Raw genomic sequence first — 15,660 nt, forward strand, 5'->3', positions numbered from 1 at the left:
GCTGCACTGGTTTCCGAATCGGAAATGCGGCGTTCCTGTTGCGCGTGGAGAAGCGATACGTGGCATCTCACCTCACCCTGGAGCTGGGGCTCTGCTGCCTTCTGAGGAGGGCGTGTTTTACCTCAGAGTGTGTTCAGTCACCAGGGCCTTCCCTCAGTCTCTGTCGTATTTTACTGCATTTCTCTGTCAGAGGATGCAAACGCACGGATCGGCGTCTAAGGCCAGATGAAGTCTGTGAAATGTTCTCCCAGGAGGGTTTTATGCCCAGAGACAAGGGATGCTGCGAGTCTCAGACTCTGAAAGTCCTGCGTGGCGTCATCAGCCGACTTTTCTGACTGAATGACGTTCGTTAAGTCCGTCTGCAGAGGTGACGAAGCAGAGTTTCTCCTACAACCAAATACTAGTCAAGAGTCATCAAGGCAAGTTCTTAGAAGTTCCCGTAAGCAGTACCAGCCGAGGAAGAAGGGATTTGGGTCCCACCGTGCGACGTGTGTCGGTCGGCATCGACTCTCAGGAACACAGCGCGTCCTCTCAGCGGTTCCAGATCCGTCTCTCGGAAGCCCGGCTCTGACGCCGCCGCTCACCTGACCGACGGCTTTTACTGGAGGATTCTCAGCCGAGAGGAGGCCTCTTGGGAAGAGCCCCCAGCAGCAGGGCGAGCCCCAGCAGTTTGGCTCCGGGGAGCCAAACAGTCACACGCTTTGAGGGTCAAGACCCACGGTCAGACGCTTCTCCTGTGTTGAAAGAAATGTCTGCCTGCCTTCAGGACAGTGTGGCTGGACGGGGACAGCCTTGGTGGTGGGTCCTGGCTTACTGGTGTCGGGGACACAGCAGCCAACACCATCTCTCTGTCCGCGCAGCGGCTCCGAGACCCCGCAGGGCCTGGAGCCGTGTCCCCTGGCTTGCGGGACAGTGGATCTGCCAGCACCGGGAGCCGGGACGGCTGGGCGTCGAGCGGGCGCAGAGCTGGGAGCGGAGCCCAGTGTTTGCACCGCGCTCGCAGGCCTCAGGGGACCCGCTGCCCGGGACGCGGCCCGGTGGCTGGGGAAAGACCCCGTCCTGGCTCCCCAGCTCTGTGACCTTGGGTTTCCGGGGTTCACTCGCCGCCTCCAGAATGGGAATCCCCGAGTGATGGTACTATTTCCTGAGGCTTTTGAGAGCCACATGGGTTAATTTTATCATTAAGGCAATTTAAATTCGAAGACTTCGTAGCCAGAGAGGTTTTACTTGTTCGTTTGTTTTGGTCGTGCTTTCAAGCAGATTTTCCACAGCGGCTGACCCTGAACATACTTCCTTCACCGCACCCTGTTCCCAAGGTCAGAGCAGTTTGGGGACCCTCAGCTATGCTGTCCCAGCAGAGAGGGACAACCAGCTTCCCACCTGTGGCCCGGACCTGGCCGGAGGACAGGCTAGAGGGCGGGTCATATCGGAGAGTCCTGCTGTCGCCGACACCCCGGGGCAGAAGCAAGTCCACACAAGCAGCAGGCGCGGTCGGGTGCGGCTCCCGGACAGTCCTTCAACGTGTGCTCCAGCAGCTGCGCGGAGAGACCAAAACCGCTCCTTCCCCAGCCTGTCCTGCACAGCAGGGCACCGGGTCAGGGAGAGACGTGGGCCCCGAGAGCCTGTGCCGTCCAGAGGCCGGAGGCAGCGCGCCGACGCCAGGAAGCAGAGGAGCAGGTTGGATCCCACACCGTGGAGTGGTGGTGTGGACAGAACACACGCTTCGAAGACCATGTTTTGTGTATGAGCGGCCGATGGAAAGAGATGTCCCCTTTCCATTGTCCACCTCGTCTGGAGGCAGACATTCATTTAGGAAAAGAAACTGCCAAACTAATCACCTTATACACTGAATTTGAAACATGAACGATCTCGCCTCTATATATTTCGTTTATTTTCTAGCTCTCTCATTTTAGAGTAAAAATGATACATTAATATTTAAGATACTTTGAAGATCATTAGTCCATACTCACTTTAAATTTTGTAAAGGATTTATTCATTTATTTCAGAGTGCGAGAAGGAGAGTTTGCGGGTCAGGGGAAGGGCAGAGGGAGAGAGAGAACCCCAAGCAGACGCCCCACTGAGTGTGGAGCCTGACACGGGGCTTGATCCCACAACCCTGAGATCGTGACCTATGCAGAAACCAAGAGTCAGACCCTTTATCAACTGAGCGACCCAGTCGCCCCTTAATTTTAAAATCTTTAAATAGTGGTCATTAATTATGATTATTTATAAGATTAATATAGAAAGAGGAAAAAGAAAGCAGTTCTTTGGTAAAAATAAAAATTTAGTTGAAGTATCAAGGTGTGTATTTTATTTTTTTTGTTCTGTTTTGTTTTCATTTAAATTCAATTAGCCAACATATAACACATCGTTATTTTCAGAATAGAGTTTAGTAATTCATCAGTTGCATATAACACCCAGTGCTCATCACATCACGTGCCCTCCTTAATATGCCTGTCACCTAGTTAATATTTTAATTAGCGGCTCAAAGTTAATAAGCTAATAAAATTCTTAAAAGTGCCACCATCATTCTAGACATGCTCGCACATCTGAATTGTCATCTTCATGGTTCTTCCCTTTACTCTTTGACCATTTCATATGTTTCCATCCAATTTTCTGTTCATCTTCTCTCCTTCCAACCCTTTAAGAGTAAGGGATCCCTCCTCCTCCCACTGACTTACTCCCATGCTATCTCGGGGAAATCATATCTACCATGAAATTTTTAACTACTGTTAACACTCCTACTTATCCAAATCCGACCTTGATCTTTCCCACACTTACAACTCCTGTGTCCCCCTGGACGTTTCGGGATGGCTCTGACTCATCCCGGCTACCAGCACAGGGTAGTGTTTTAGTCTGGTTTTCTTACCCTTCCCTGGTTCCCAGATCATGGGGCCACTCTTTGGATTCTGAGTGCAGACTGGCTCTCCTGCATTTCCTCCCTGGTATTTGCTGGCCCATTTATCGTGGTTTGCCTCCCTTTTCATAATTCTGAATGTGCTCTTATCTCCCATCCATGCCTCTTTTCAGTTGGAATGACACGGGATTAACACACAGCTCTCTTCTTGACTCTAAGATCTATTCATTTTCTCAAGGACCTGGATCCCAAAATTTGTCTTTTCTGAGGCCTTTTTTCAAGGAGACTCATTACGAGATAAAAAATCGCAAACATCCTCAAGTGTCTTCCCTTGCCTTCATCCGCATGACCTCTGGCCTCATGTGTTCTTTGGATCTTCAACGCAGAGTCAAGCCTAGACATTAAACCTACCCCATTTGATTACATAAATATGCTTCTTGGATTCATTGGAAAATAAAACTTCTCAATACAGGTAGATGTTTACGGTGCACTGTGTTAATTGTATGTGTCATTTTCCTCTCTTGTCTTTTCTCTCTTGTCTCCATCCTCAGAATAACCCTCACTTTTATTTCCCACAGAAGCAAAATCTAATGCCTACCAGCTTCCTTGATTTCTTCTTTCCCCCTCAGGACTTCTAACTTTATTCATCCTTATGTCAAAGGATATTGTGTCCTGAGTGGAATTTTTCTGTTGTCCTAAAATCGGTGCTAAGGTCCAGAGTTAGAAACGGAAGTTCCTAAACGTGTCATGTTCCAAGCTCAAGATCGCTTAACAGTCCCACAGATTGTCTTCCCCAGAAGGTGGGAAAGGTGCCCTCCGAGAGCTCATCCCACAGCCGTTGCCCCCTAAAACCCACTAATCATGTGAGGAAATTGAGGAGAGACTCACGGGCATTTTCGGAGAGTGTAGTGTTCTTTAAAATAAACTGTACTTCCTTCATTCTCTTCCCTGTGGAGAAGCAGAGAATGTTTTTCCTCCCCAAATAGAGAAAGGATACAAGAAAAATCCCTTGTAAAATGCAGAGTCCTGCAGCTGTCTTTCCTCTTGCATCCATTTCCTATGTGTTGTATTCATTATTTAAACGTTAAATTCAGTGCCTGGTGGTCATTCTCCACTGTTTTATGTGGTTCACGGTATCTTCACTGTTTGCTCTTGGGTGTGATAAATGTAATTTACATATCTCTTAGGACAAACTCAACCAAAAAAAAAAAAAAAAAAAGCATGCCAACAAATCTCTCTTGTTTTTCCAGAATCAGGTAGTGTTTGTTTCTGGTCTCCTTTCTTGAAGTTTGGAAGATCGCCTTTGAAGAGTGACTAGCTATAGACCAACAAAACCAGGAGATTGGTTCAAAAATGTAGCAATCACCAGCTAATGAATAATCCTATTGGCGATCATCGGACTGACCCACGGACTCGTTGTGTGGGTGGAAGGAAAACTGTTGCTGTTCTTGGCTGCAACAGTATCTGATACACAGAGAGCCTTGGTGAGACGTAGTGAGACCGATTCGCGGAATTCACCCCGCCCCGTTTGAAAGCAGGCAGATTGATAGAGAGTTTCCTCATTCATGTGTACAATTCTCTGCATAATTGAAAACTCAATTTAAATATTTTCCTGGGGGGGAAAACTGCCAGTTTGATGTTCTGTTAAAAAAAAAAAAAGAAAAAAGCCTTTTGCGCACATGAAATGAGAAAATTGTATTGCAGGGTGCTCTGATTTAGCATGTGTTAAAATTAAGTATCTAAAATATCTACAGGGCCTGGAAAGGTGTATGGAAATGAGCTGCTTTCCAAGTTAATGGCACAGGATATGACAGCTAAGCTGCTCTCTTTTCCACATACTTTTAATGATCTCTCTCTCTTAGGGTTTGAAAAACTTAAGATCTCACTGCCTTCCACTCTGGGGGGTATGAGATTCAGAGACATGAGTCTTGGGCTCTGAGATGTAGTCTCTGAAGTGACCAGTGGCTTCACTGATGGGTGCTCCTTCAGTACCGGGGTCCCACGCAAGCAGGCGGACCCACCCAGTGAGCCCATTTGCCACGGCCCCTCCAGCTTCCCCATTTTCTCCCCTGCCTTGAGAATTTTGACAAATTCTCTACTTTTCCCTTCTCATGAAAGATTCTCTCTGATCCTGAAGTCTGACTGATCTACACAGGCCAAATATGTTTCTTTTCCCTCTAAACCCTTTTTTGGGGACCCCTCCAGTTTGCCTTTCAGAAGATGGGAGGGGGAGCCGACTGAGGTGTTCCCCACGGAATGGGGTCCCCAGAGCCACGCTCTAGGACCCCCCCTTGTGCGAGTCACAGACAGCAGGGACATGTCCCCAGGGAACCCTGCCCTGGCTGCAGTCTTGGTTTTTGCTGTTGTCAAACGCTGACTTTGTTTTGTTACCCAGCGATACTGTAGTAGAACAGAGAACGATAATGTACTTGCCAGCATGTGGGTGTGGGGTGAAGAAACACGTGGGGGTGTCGTGTGTATCAAGACGACGAAGTGTCTGTCATCGGAGGTGATGGAACCGATGTGAGTTTGTGTGAGAAGTTCACTTTACACACATGCTGCCCCTGTCATGTGTGTGAGAAAACGGACTCCGGCGCACCGGAGCTGGCTGTAGGCAGCGGGCTGCCTTCTGCCACAGTCGCCCCTTTCTGCATCCTGGAAATGCTCAGTATGGAGGAAAGGGGGATAAAGGTCTCTTAGTGCCCACACAGAGGTTGATAAAAACTGACACAGGTCTTGGAGGCCAGCGTGCAGGTGCACTCGGCAATCCACAGAGGGCACCCCATCTCCTGCCTTGTACTTGAGTCAGTGTCCGATTGTAGGACTAGAGTTTCCATTCTCGGCATCATCGTCGCTACCACGTACTACACATAATTTCCAAAGCTATTGCTTCCCTGGTAACGGTGCATTACAAAGAAGTATATCGAAGGAGTCCTCCTATAAAGGGAAAAAACTGATCGCCGGCTGCGGGAAGCTGTGCTCTAACGACGGAGAAGGGCGACCACACAGAAGCGGGGTCATTTTTGAGGCCAGCCCGACGTACCCTGGTTCAGAATCCTGCGTGGCCGAAGCGGGACTGTACGAAATCCTAACTTTGCATTACTCTGAACTCTTTTGATCTCCAGTATGTGGTGATACATCTCCATGGCCCGTTTCAAACCTCTGACACCGAGATCCCAGGAGGGGAAGAAGGTGCCATGACCTTGGAGGCCATGCCCATGAAAGCACGGAGGGTTTTGGCGTTGGGTTCGTGTCCACGTGATTCAATTGCATGGGGCTCATGTCCAGAAGAGAAGGTTGCTGAGACCAGAAACACCTCCTCCTAATGACCCTGGGAGCTGGACCCTCAGCACTGGCGTGGGCGGCATCGCAGAGACGTGCGGTCACCCTGTGGAGGTGGGCTCTGGGGCTCCAGGGTGTACCCTCATGGGATCCAGCTTGATCCTTGAATCATTCTGTTTTTAGCGATGTCAGAGATGTTTATGCCAGTTTAGTAGAGTTCAGAAAATAACTAAATGACTAAACTAATATAACAACTTAAGAGAGTTTCAGAAAATAAATCCTTAATTAATGGTAAACACTGCTAGGTATTTTTCATGATAACTTGTTCTATGCACAAGTAAATCTTTAATAACATTAATAAAGTTAATGTCAAGTTGATTAATACATGATGGATACAATTTCAATTTCCTGTCATATTTTAGTATAAAATATATTAATCATATGGGGAATTTAGAGAATCCTATAAACACAGTGTACCCACTGCTCAGTTTTTTAAAGTCTTGATACTTGTTCATAGTAACGTTAGAGTTTGTTTTGTTTGAAAAATGAAACTACGTAGCTACTGGCATCCCTTGGTACACAATTACCAATCCTATTTTCTTTCCTTGCAATCCAAAGAGAATCTTGTCAGTACATGTAGAACATCATCGTTATGTTTTCCTACCTTTAAAAATATATTAGCATCAGGAAACTTCCAAAACTTGTGGGGTTTGTTTTGTTTTGTTTCAGATTTGTGCATCTCTCTGTCTCTCTCTCTCTATATATATATATATAGAGAGAGAGGGACTACTCATTGTATAACTGCTCTAAGCTTCCCATGTATGACTATATTAAGCTTTAAATCTGTTTTATTAATGAACTTTTAGGTAGTTTATTTTTATTTTTTTAAATTTTATTTATTTATTTATTTATTTATTTATTTATTTGAGAGCGATAGAGCATAAGCAGGGGTAGCTGCAGAGGAAGAGGGAAAAGCAGGGTCACCACTGCTGAGCAGGGAGCCCCATGCAGGGCTCGATCTCAGGACCCTGGGCTCATGACCTGAGCCGAAGGCGGACACGTAACTGACTAAGCCACCCAGGTGCTCGAGCACTTAGGAAGTTTAAATATTTGCCACTTTATAGACACCTCTTTGTGCCTCATCCTCTTCGTTTTTAAATTGGAAATAGTAATAGTGACCCTGCAGAGGATTATTGTGAAGAACAAAATATGTAATAAATAGAATTTTACTTGGTGTGAAGTAAATACTGTGCATCTGCTGTTGTAAATAATGTTGCAAGGATCCTTTCTGCACTCACCTCCTTGAGTCCAAGTTTAAGGTGTAGGAATGGATATACGTGGATATACGTGGTCTTTCGGTGTGTGCCTTTTCAACTTTACTATAATTTTCCAGTCGGCTCTCAAAAGTAATTGTACTATATTGTGTTCTCAGGATTATATGGAATCTGGAGTCAGAATCCCTGAGAACTGGCTGTGTGACCTTGACAAGATAATTCTCTGTGACTGTTTTCTCATCTGTCAAATGACTGTAGCAGTAGCACCTATCTGACTGGGTTGCAGTAGGGATGGAATAAGTCGTGTGTCCAGCGTGTTTGGAACAATGTTGCAACACCTGGAGTGGACCATAAATTCTAGCTTTCAAAACCCTCACCAGCAGCGTAAAGAAGTTCCCATTTCTCTAGCGGTAGCTATAATTTGTTTTGTTGTTCCCTTCCTCCCTCTCTCCTTCCTTCCGTTCTTTCTTTCTTTGCCAAGTTGATGCGTGTGAGGTAGTGCTTCTTGCTTGCTTTGATTTGCTTTCCTCTGATGGGTAGAAGCGTTAGGTCTTCTTGGAGCAGCCTGAGCCTCCTGTCTGTTCCCCGCCTCCCTGGCAGTCCTCTGAGTCTTTGAGCGGTTTCTGAAACCCCTCCCGGCCGCCCCCCCCCACCCCTGCAGCCCTACTTCTTTTAGGCCAGAGGCTTTGGCCTGATTCTCCTCCCTCTTGTACCCCCGGGGAAATATTTATATTTATTCATTTTTTGAATCGTTGTATATTCTTTTAATTTTTTTCTTTTTGTATATCATATTTTCATATGATCTATGAATCTCACTGCTTTGGTTGGGAGCAAAGGGCTTGTCTCTGGTTGTAAACTTACAGACCAACCCGAATTTAAAAAAAAAAAACAAAACTGTTTTTCCGGGGCACCTAGGTGGCTCAGTCGGTGACGGGTCTGCCTTCGGCTCAGGTCATGATCCTGGGGTCCTGGGATCCAGCCCGGCATTGGGCTCCCTGCTCCGTGGGGAGTCTGCTTCTCCCTCTCCCTCTACTGCCCCCCCACCCCCGCTCATACTCTCTCTCTCTCTCTCTGACAAATAAATAAATGTAATTTTAAAAAATGTTTTTCCTGAAAATAATTTATGTTCCCTGTAGACGACATGGAAATAGATGAAAGGCATTAGCACAATAAACAGAAGCCAAGAAGCCCTTTTTTCCCTACAGATGTGGTGACTTTGATAACCAGAAATTAGAAATAACCTGTGGTTTTTCTAGTAGCTAAAGGATCCCTCAGCAAAGCTCATAGACTAAGAACCTGAGCATGAGAAACTACAGTCTGGGGAAAGGGATGTCTGCTTTTCAAGTGACCTGCTAATTCTTTGCAACCCTCAGTAATGTGGTTTCTCTGAACCCACAGAAGGCGGCCCACCAAAAAGGGTTTTTTCTGCTAACCTGGAAAAGTCTTTATTTAAATGAGTCACTGGCAATGGGGTCATTTTTAAGGCTTTACCATTAGGAAACATTCGTTAGCACTATTTTATATTTACATAAAATGAACTCTAAATAATACTGTATTAATGCCACTACATAAAGAACTATATGAATTATGAAAAATCATGTCAGAATGTTCCCTTTCACAATTTGATTATAGTTAACATAATATTAAAATAAATTGAATAAAAAAATCAAATCCAAAATTTGAAAGATAATGTAAGAAAAAGCAGTTATGAGGACTTAAAAAAGTAAAGTATGTAATTAAGTAGAAAACAGGATAAAAGTTTGTATTGTTACATAAAGTCATGAGTTGGTTCCTTTTAAACAATAAAATACATGAACCAATTGGTAATGTAAACTTGAAAAAATACGGGAATTGTGCAAAATGTGGCATGAGCAAGGAAATATAAAGACACTTTGTATTTTATGATGCTAATCAAAATAATAAAATATGGTTGTGATCATTCTCTAGGAAATAGCAAGTTACCAAAATGACCACCCAACAAAGTTAATAAGCTGAATAGACAAAAAAACTTTGGAAATTTTTTTGTGATAATTACCAAAAAAAAAAAAAAAAAAAAAACACTAACAAAAAAGATGCGACCAGAAGGTTTCATAGTTTAGTTTATTGTAAACTTCAAACACATAACTCCAGGGCTATTTAACACATTTAGAACAGAAAAAAAAAAAAAAGTACTACTTCCCAGTAATTTCCCATAATTGAAAATATGTAGCAACAAAAACAGTACATATATAGTATATAAAGCTGGAAATAAATCTAACTCATAAGATAAAAAAATCTCAGATTAAATTTTAGCAAATCAAGGGCAAGAGAATATCAGTTGAATGGTGAACCAAAACCCAGAGGTAGAAAATGAAATAATGCTTAAATATTTAAAAAATCAAATTTTTCATGTCAATAAGTAAAAAAACCAAACCAAACCAACCAAACAAACAAAAAAAACCCTTAAAAAACCCTGTGCTCGGGGCACCTGGGTGGCTCAGTGGGTTAAGCCGCTGCCTTCGGCTCAGGTCATGATCCCAGGTCCTGGGTTCGAGCCCCACATCAGGCTCTCTGCTCAGCAGGGAGCCTGCTTCCTCCTCTCTCTCTGCCTGCCTCTCTGCTTACTTGTGATTTCTCTCTGTCAAATAAATAAATAAAATCTTAAAAAAATAAAAATAAAAACCCTGTGCTCATCTCAGTGACAGAAGACCATGTAGTAAATTTCCGCATTTTTACACATTTTAAGTCAAATAATCTAAAAATAATTTGTTCCTCTCATCTAAGGTAATTCTCACCTTCATTCAGTGCTCAGTGTACATATACATATGTCCACCTGTGTTAAATTTGAAATAAAACTTTACTTGACCCCCAAAACTTCTCTAGATTTTGAGTGGAACGACATTAACTAGAGAAGTTACTTTGAATTTTTATTTAAATCACAGTTAGTTAACGTGCAGGGTAATATTAGTTTGTACTGCACAACAGAGCGATTCAGCACTGCCATTCAGAACCCCGTGCTCATCGCGACAGGTGCCTTCCTTCATCCTTGTCACGTGTGCCCCCTTCCCCCCACTTACCTCCCCTCTGAGCACCATCCCTGTGTTTTCTGTTGTTCAGAGTTTGTTTCTTGGCTTGTCTCTCTGTTTCTTTTCTTTTTTTCCCCCATTTGCTCGTTCATTTTGTTTCTTAAATTCCACATATGAGTGAAATCGTATGGCGTTTGCCTTTCTCTGACTGGCTTTAAATCTCTAAGTTATTTTAGAGAACAGTTGGAATTACGCAATACTATTACACGTCCTAGAACTATGTTCTCCAGCATGCTCGCTCTCCCAGATATGTATAAACGTCCCTTGAATGAAAGACTCTCTAGTGAAATCAGTTTGAGGTACTCAGGTAAAAATAATCTTTTGTGTTAAGACTGTTGGAGAGGGAGCTAAAGGGAGTATACTTTCTAAAATGCATTTGGCCATTAACCCCTTCCAGTGCATGGGCACATTCTCCTTTCCTGTTTCTTCAGGGTCCGTGGCTAAAATGCACAGATAAAGGTTTCTAGCGGAGAGGAGCGAGATTCTGACTCTTGCTCTATTAGTTTTAAGATTGTTTGCTCGTGAAGTTGAACTGTGTTGTGCATTAACAGACATTACCACCAAATTCCTTTTACTCTTTTCTTCGCCTAGATGTTATCCTTGTATCTATTTAATAGTCTTTCACCTAAAAGGATCCCTGTAAGTTTCCATGCAAAATAAAACATGTACAGTGTTAGTTGCAAGAATTATAACCTTCCTTCATTCAGTGAACTTTCATGGGATGCTTAATAAGTGCTAGACATCTCCTAGAAATAAGAGTATTCAGAATAGAATAAAACAGGCAGAAAAAGGCCTAACCTACAATCACTGTCAAGCCGTAATTGCTTAATTTGTCAGAACGCATTCCCCCCTTCAGTAGCTCTGTGAGATGTAACTTCAAAATGCACACATTGCCTTATTTATAGTTAAATGCGTTTACTGGTGTGCGTGTGTATATATGGAGTAAACTCTAAAACTTACCTTTTTGAAAAGTTGAAGCTGTACCACATTTGGAACCATTTTTTACACATGATCTAATACCTATAGTATCTTTTTAGGGGTAAAAATTCTGGGGACTTTAATTTCATGCCCACAATGAGATCAAAATTAGATTTTTTTAACAGCTCTGAAGTCACTCTGGCCAACACATCAGCCATTATCACTGACATTTATTGAATACTGGGAAGAAAATACCCTGTACTGGAAAGGAATGTATGATTTAAAGATCTCCAATAGAATCCTTGGTAGTTTCCTAACCACCGGCATGGGACATAACAAGTAATTTACCCTCACTCCTTAGTGAAGAAATAGATACCTTTTCTTCTTGTCTCTCTCTTTTTCTTGTAAGATTTTATTTTTAAGTAATATCTACACTTACCATGGGCTCGAATTTATAATCCTGAGATCAGGAGTTCCATGCTCCATGGGCCAAGCCAGCCAGGCACCCCTCTTGTATCTTTCATATGGAAAACCTTAGGAGCAGAGAATATACCCTGTAATATTATCAAAATAGATCTCCGCTTGCCACCCATTTTATTCATGAATACAGTAACCCAATATGGTTTTCCTGCCGGGTGAAACTGAATTATATGACATACTAACTAATCTTATGCCAGATTATTTGCCATCTTGTCGTGGAATGGAAAAATGAAATGTATTAACAAAGCAATGTTAAGTACTTTAGTTATTTTGTAATTGTGTCACATGGGCCACTGAATGTACAGATTTTAGTCTGAGGACGCCTAAACCAAAAGCGATAGGTGGGGACACCTTCCAGTGATGACCTCCCATGTGGAAATATAATGGGCAAGGCTGAGATTTTATACAAAACGTAAGAAAAATTTATGAGAACAGACGTGGGTCTTTCCCATTCATGGAAGGATGTGGAGGTATTTGCCTTAGCTGTTGACCATCCATGAACGTCCACTTGTCCCTGGAAGGAAGACAGAACTGTAGAGGGCTCTGCACTTACTGTTGCAATGTCTACTTTATTCCTATTCATTTGGAGAAATAGAAATATTACTATTTCTATTTCTAAAATAATACCTTTTAATTTATTAAAAATAATATATTACAATGTTTTCACTTCTGTAAGTGAATGCACAGTCCATTTTTGCAAAGCCCATAATGAACCTACTGAGGGATTTTTCTTCCCATTTTTCTCCTTCCCCTCAGAAAAAGAGTGACCAATGGTGACTGTGGTTTTTTTTTCCTCAGAGGCAGCGTGACCTCAAAGAATTCTTATTCTGTGACCATATTTCAGCCATGATGCATATTTAAATCCAGACTTAGGTCGGGAGCCTTCAAGAGTGTTTTCTTTGAAGTGAGTTTATGATGTTGAAATGTTTTATGAAGCCATTTTCTGACTTGACATTATGTCTTAGACGCAGAGCTGAGCGTGGTGGAACAATTTGGTTTCTTGGAAATCCTAAAAATAAATGAGGATTCTGCAGCAGCAAGTCAGTTTTCAGCTGCTCTAAGCATTTTGTTATTACATATTATTATAAGATTTGACCACGGGTGATGCCAGTCGATGGCAAACATTATAAAAGGCAACACAGGACGAGTGCCTTGCAGCAGCAAAGTGTTCATTTTAGGCACTAAATTTGCAAATTGGAAATGTTGAAGTTCAATTTGAAATGGAAAAAAAAACCAGACCTAATAAATTACCGCCGTAGTTTTAGAATCTAGCAGCAAAAAGAAGAACGTGACGTCAGGACAAAGGGCAATGTTTTTGTGTTTCAGTATGAATGCATTGCTCTGTGCAATCTGTATTTCCTTGAAATTGGTGACAATTCTGCAACTATTGTAAATTGAACCTATTTCCTTTATTGAGATACATCACTTTCTTCCATGTAAATATTTAATTAGCCACTAGGGAAAAGCTGCCAGAACATTTCCTTCATTTGCAGCGGTTTCCGTGAGTGATTCAGTCTTTGTTGAATATAGCAGCTTCCTGGGTTTACTACAACTAGCTAAAAAGCTCAGACATTTTTAGCCCTCCCTCAGAAAAGGAACTAAAAATTTGTCTTCTGTAAGCCAACAGAAGGGAAAAAAAATGAAGCAAAGAATTGACAAATCAGATTCTAAAGATGGAGGAATTATTTATATTTTATCTACTGATGTCATTTAGATTTTCCTCTTTCATTATCTTGCTAAAAGATGTCCTTGGTGCTTCTGTTTCTCTGGAGAACATTGACTAATAAAGTCGTTCAAAACAACTTAAATGCCCCTTGCTGGAATGAGCACTGGGCGTTAGATGCAACCGATGAATCACTAAATTCTACCCCTGAAACTAATTATACACTCTGCATTAACTAAGTTAAATTTAAATAAAAATTAGAAAAAAAATAAAGCAACTTAAAAAACCCAAACAATCCCAGAATGTCTTGTTCTTTAACTCTTTAGTGATCCTCCTGTTTGCCTGTATGAAAATGACATGTGATTATGAAGTACTTCAGGAAGAGAGAAAAGCTGGTTTGGAGGCCGCAGGTGTGCGTTCCTTTCTTCTTCCCTCTCTAACTATTGTCATTGTAATAGTCACTCCTCACTCACACTCAGGGAATAACAAAATTCAGCTTTCCCTCTTTCTGACTCCACAGTTCAATTCTGTGCCCCACGCAGGTCTATTCCGGGGCTCATCTTTGCAGCACGCCGATTCTGAGTCTGTTCCACTTATTACTGGTTCCTGTGGAAATCCAGTCCACTCCACTCTTCCCCATTCACTTCTATGAGTTGGTTAGAATGTTTCAAATATTTTCATCTTCAAAGTAGCCTAGGTCTGGAACAATGAAATCTGTGCAGCTCTCCCTGGCTGGAATGTCTAGGAACTTAACTTCCTTTTCTTGTGGCTGGATGAGTCTCTGTATCTGTATGTATCTGCCTCCACACCTCTCCTGCTCCTCTGCCGAGCTCACTGATTGAGGTCCCCTCTCTACCACCTTACCCATGGCCCACCAACCCCAGGCCTTGCAGATGTGGCTTAGAGCTGAAACATCTGTCCAGCTGTCTTACAGGTGTCCCTCATTCTTTCTGCACATCTGGCCCATCTAGCCTGCTGACCGAGCAGCTCAGCTCGGTGGTGACACTGTGAGGACCTTATGCTACAGAGTTCTGTCCTGCTGTCGCTAAATGCCGTGTGTTCTGAATCATTAGCCTTGACTCGTTTCTGAACCTCTACAAAACTGGCTTCTCAAAAATCCAGATGTTACTATTTCTAAATAATACTCTTTCTTTGAAGAAGCTGGTTTGAAACATTGTTTTGATTTATAGTAATACTCTGTTCCTAGATATTTCGTATGTACCTCCTAAAAATGATACAAATGTGTCTGAAATCAGTGACTTGACTAATAGGACTATTCTACTTTGGCCCATTCATTTTGCCGTGTCACCCCTGGTGTACGATGAGCTCTCTGAGATGAAAGACTGCATTTTCTATTTCTTTGTCAACCTAAGGGATGTTGCAAGCATTAAAGTAATAAATAAAGGAAAAGCTACAGGTACGGATTACATCTTTGTCTAATTAAGGGGTGTGTGTGTGTGTGTGTGAAGGGAAATTTTCATAAATGCTGTAAATCTTGGCTAAAATTGCTGCATAAAGAATATTTAATCCCCATTTAGGAGGATTTTATCATTTCTGATGAGTAAATATAATTGATTTCACATATGGGAAAAATTAATATTGCTGTTGATATTTACTTAAAGACTACTTATCAACCACTTATGCCAGGCACTGTAATGAACATCTACTCACTTAAAGGCTTACTAATTGTTCTTATCTGTTAATGAGACATTAGTCCAAGTTTGGTCTTCTCTTACAAGACCTAGGTTATGCATAGTATCAAAGAGAAGAGGATCCGAGCCTGCATTTTCTTGCCTCTACGCCAGCAAACTGCGACGCCATTGCCTTCGTCCTCTTTCGTCCCAAAGGCAGTGCCTGACATGGAATCCTAAGTTCTATTTAGTATGCTCTTCCTAATGAAGGGTAATGAGATTCTCTGATGCCGCAAGTATTATTTATGAGTTGGCATCAAATAAAGCTTTGCAAGCAAACCTAAGACAAATATCACCACGTTAGCTCTTCACAGCCCGCCCATGGAATTAAATCAAGAGAACTGCACAGACTAACATCTAAAGATTATGGGCCAACTGTCTTTTACAGCTGATGAGATGCTCGGCACTCCTATCCAAATCAAAAATTATT

At 42.4% G+C, this 15,660-nt stretch overlaps 1 pseudogene; it reads left to right on the plus strand.

Annotated features, from left to right (window-relative positions):
* Positions 1 to 339: 339 nt before the first annotated feature.
* On the plus strand, positions 340 to 1,132 carry LOC125078601 (uncharacterized; annotated as a pseudogene).
* The last annotated feature ends 14,528 nt before the right edge of the window (positions 1,133 to 15,660 follow it).

This window comes from Lutra lutra, chromosome 10 (genome assembly GCF_902655055.1).
Source record: "Lutra lutra chromosome 10, mLutLut1.2, whole genome shotgun sequence".
Classification (NCBI taxonomy): domain Eukaryota; kingdom Metazoa; phylum Chordata; class Mammalia; order Carnivora; family Mustelidae; genus Lutra; species Lutra lutra.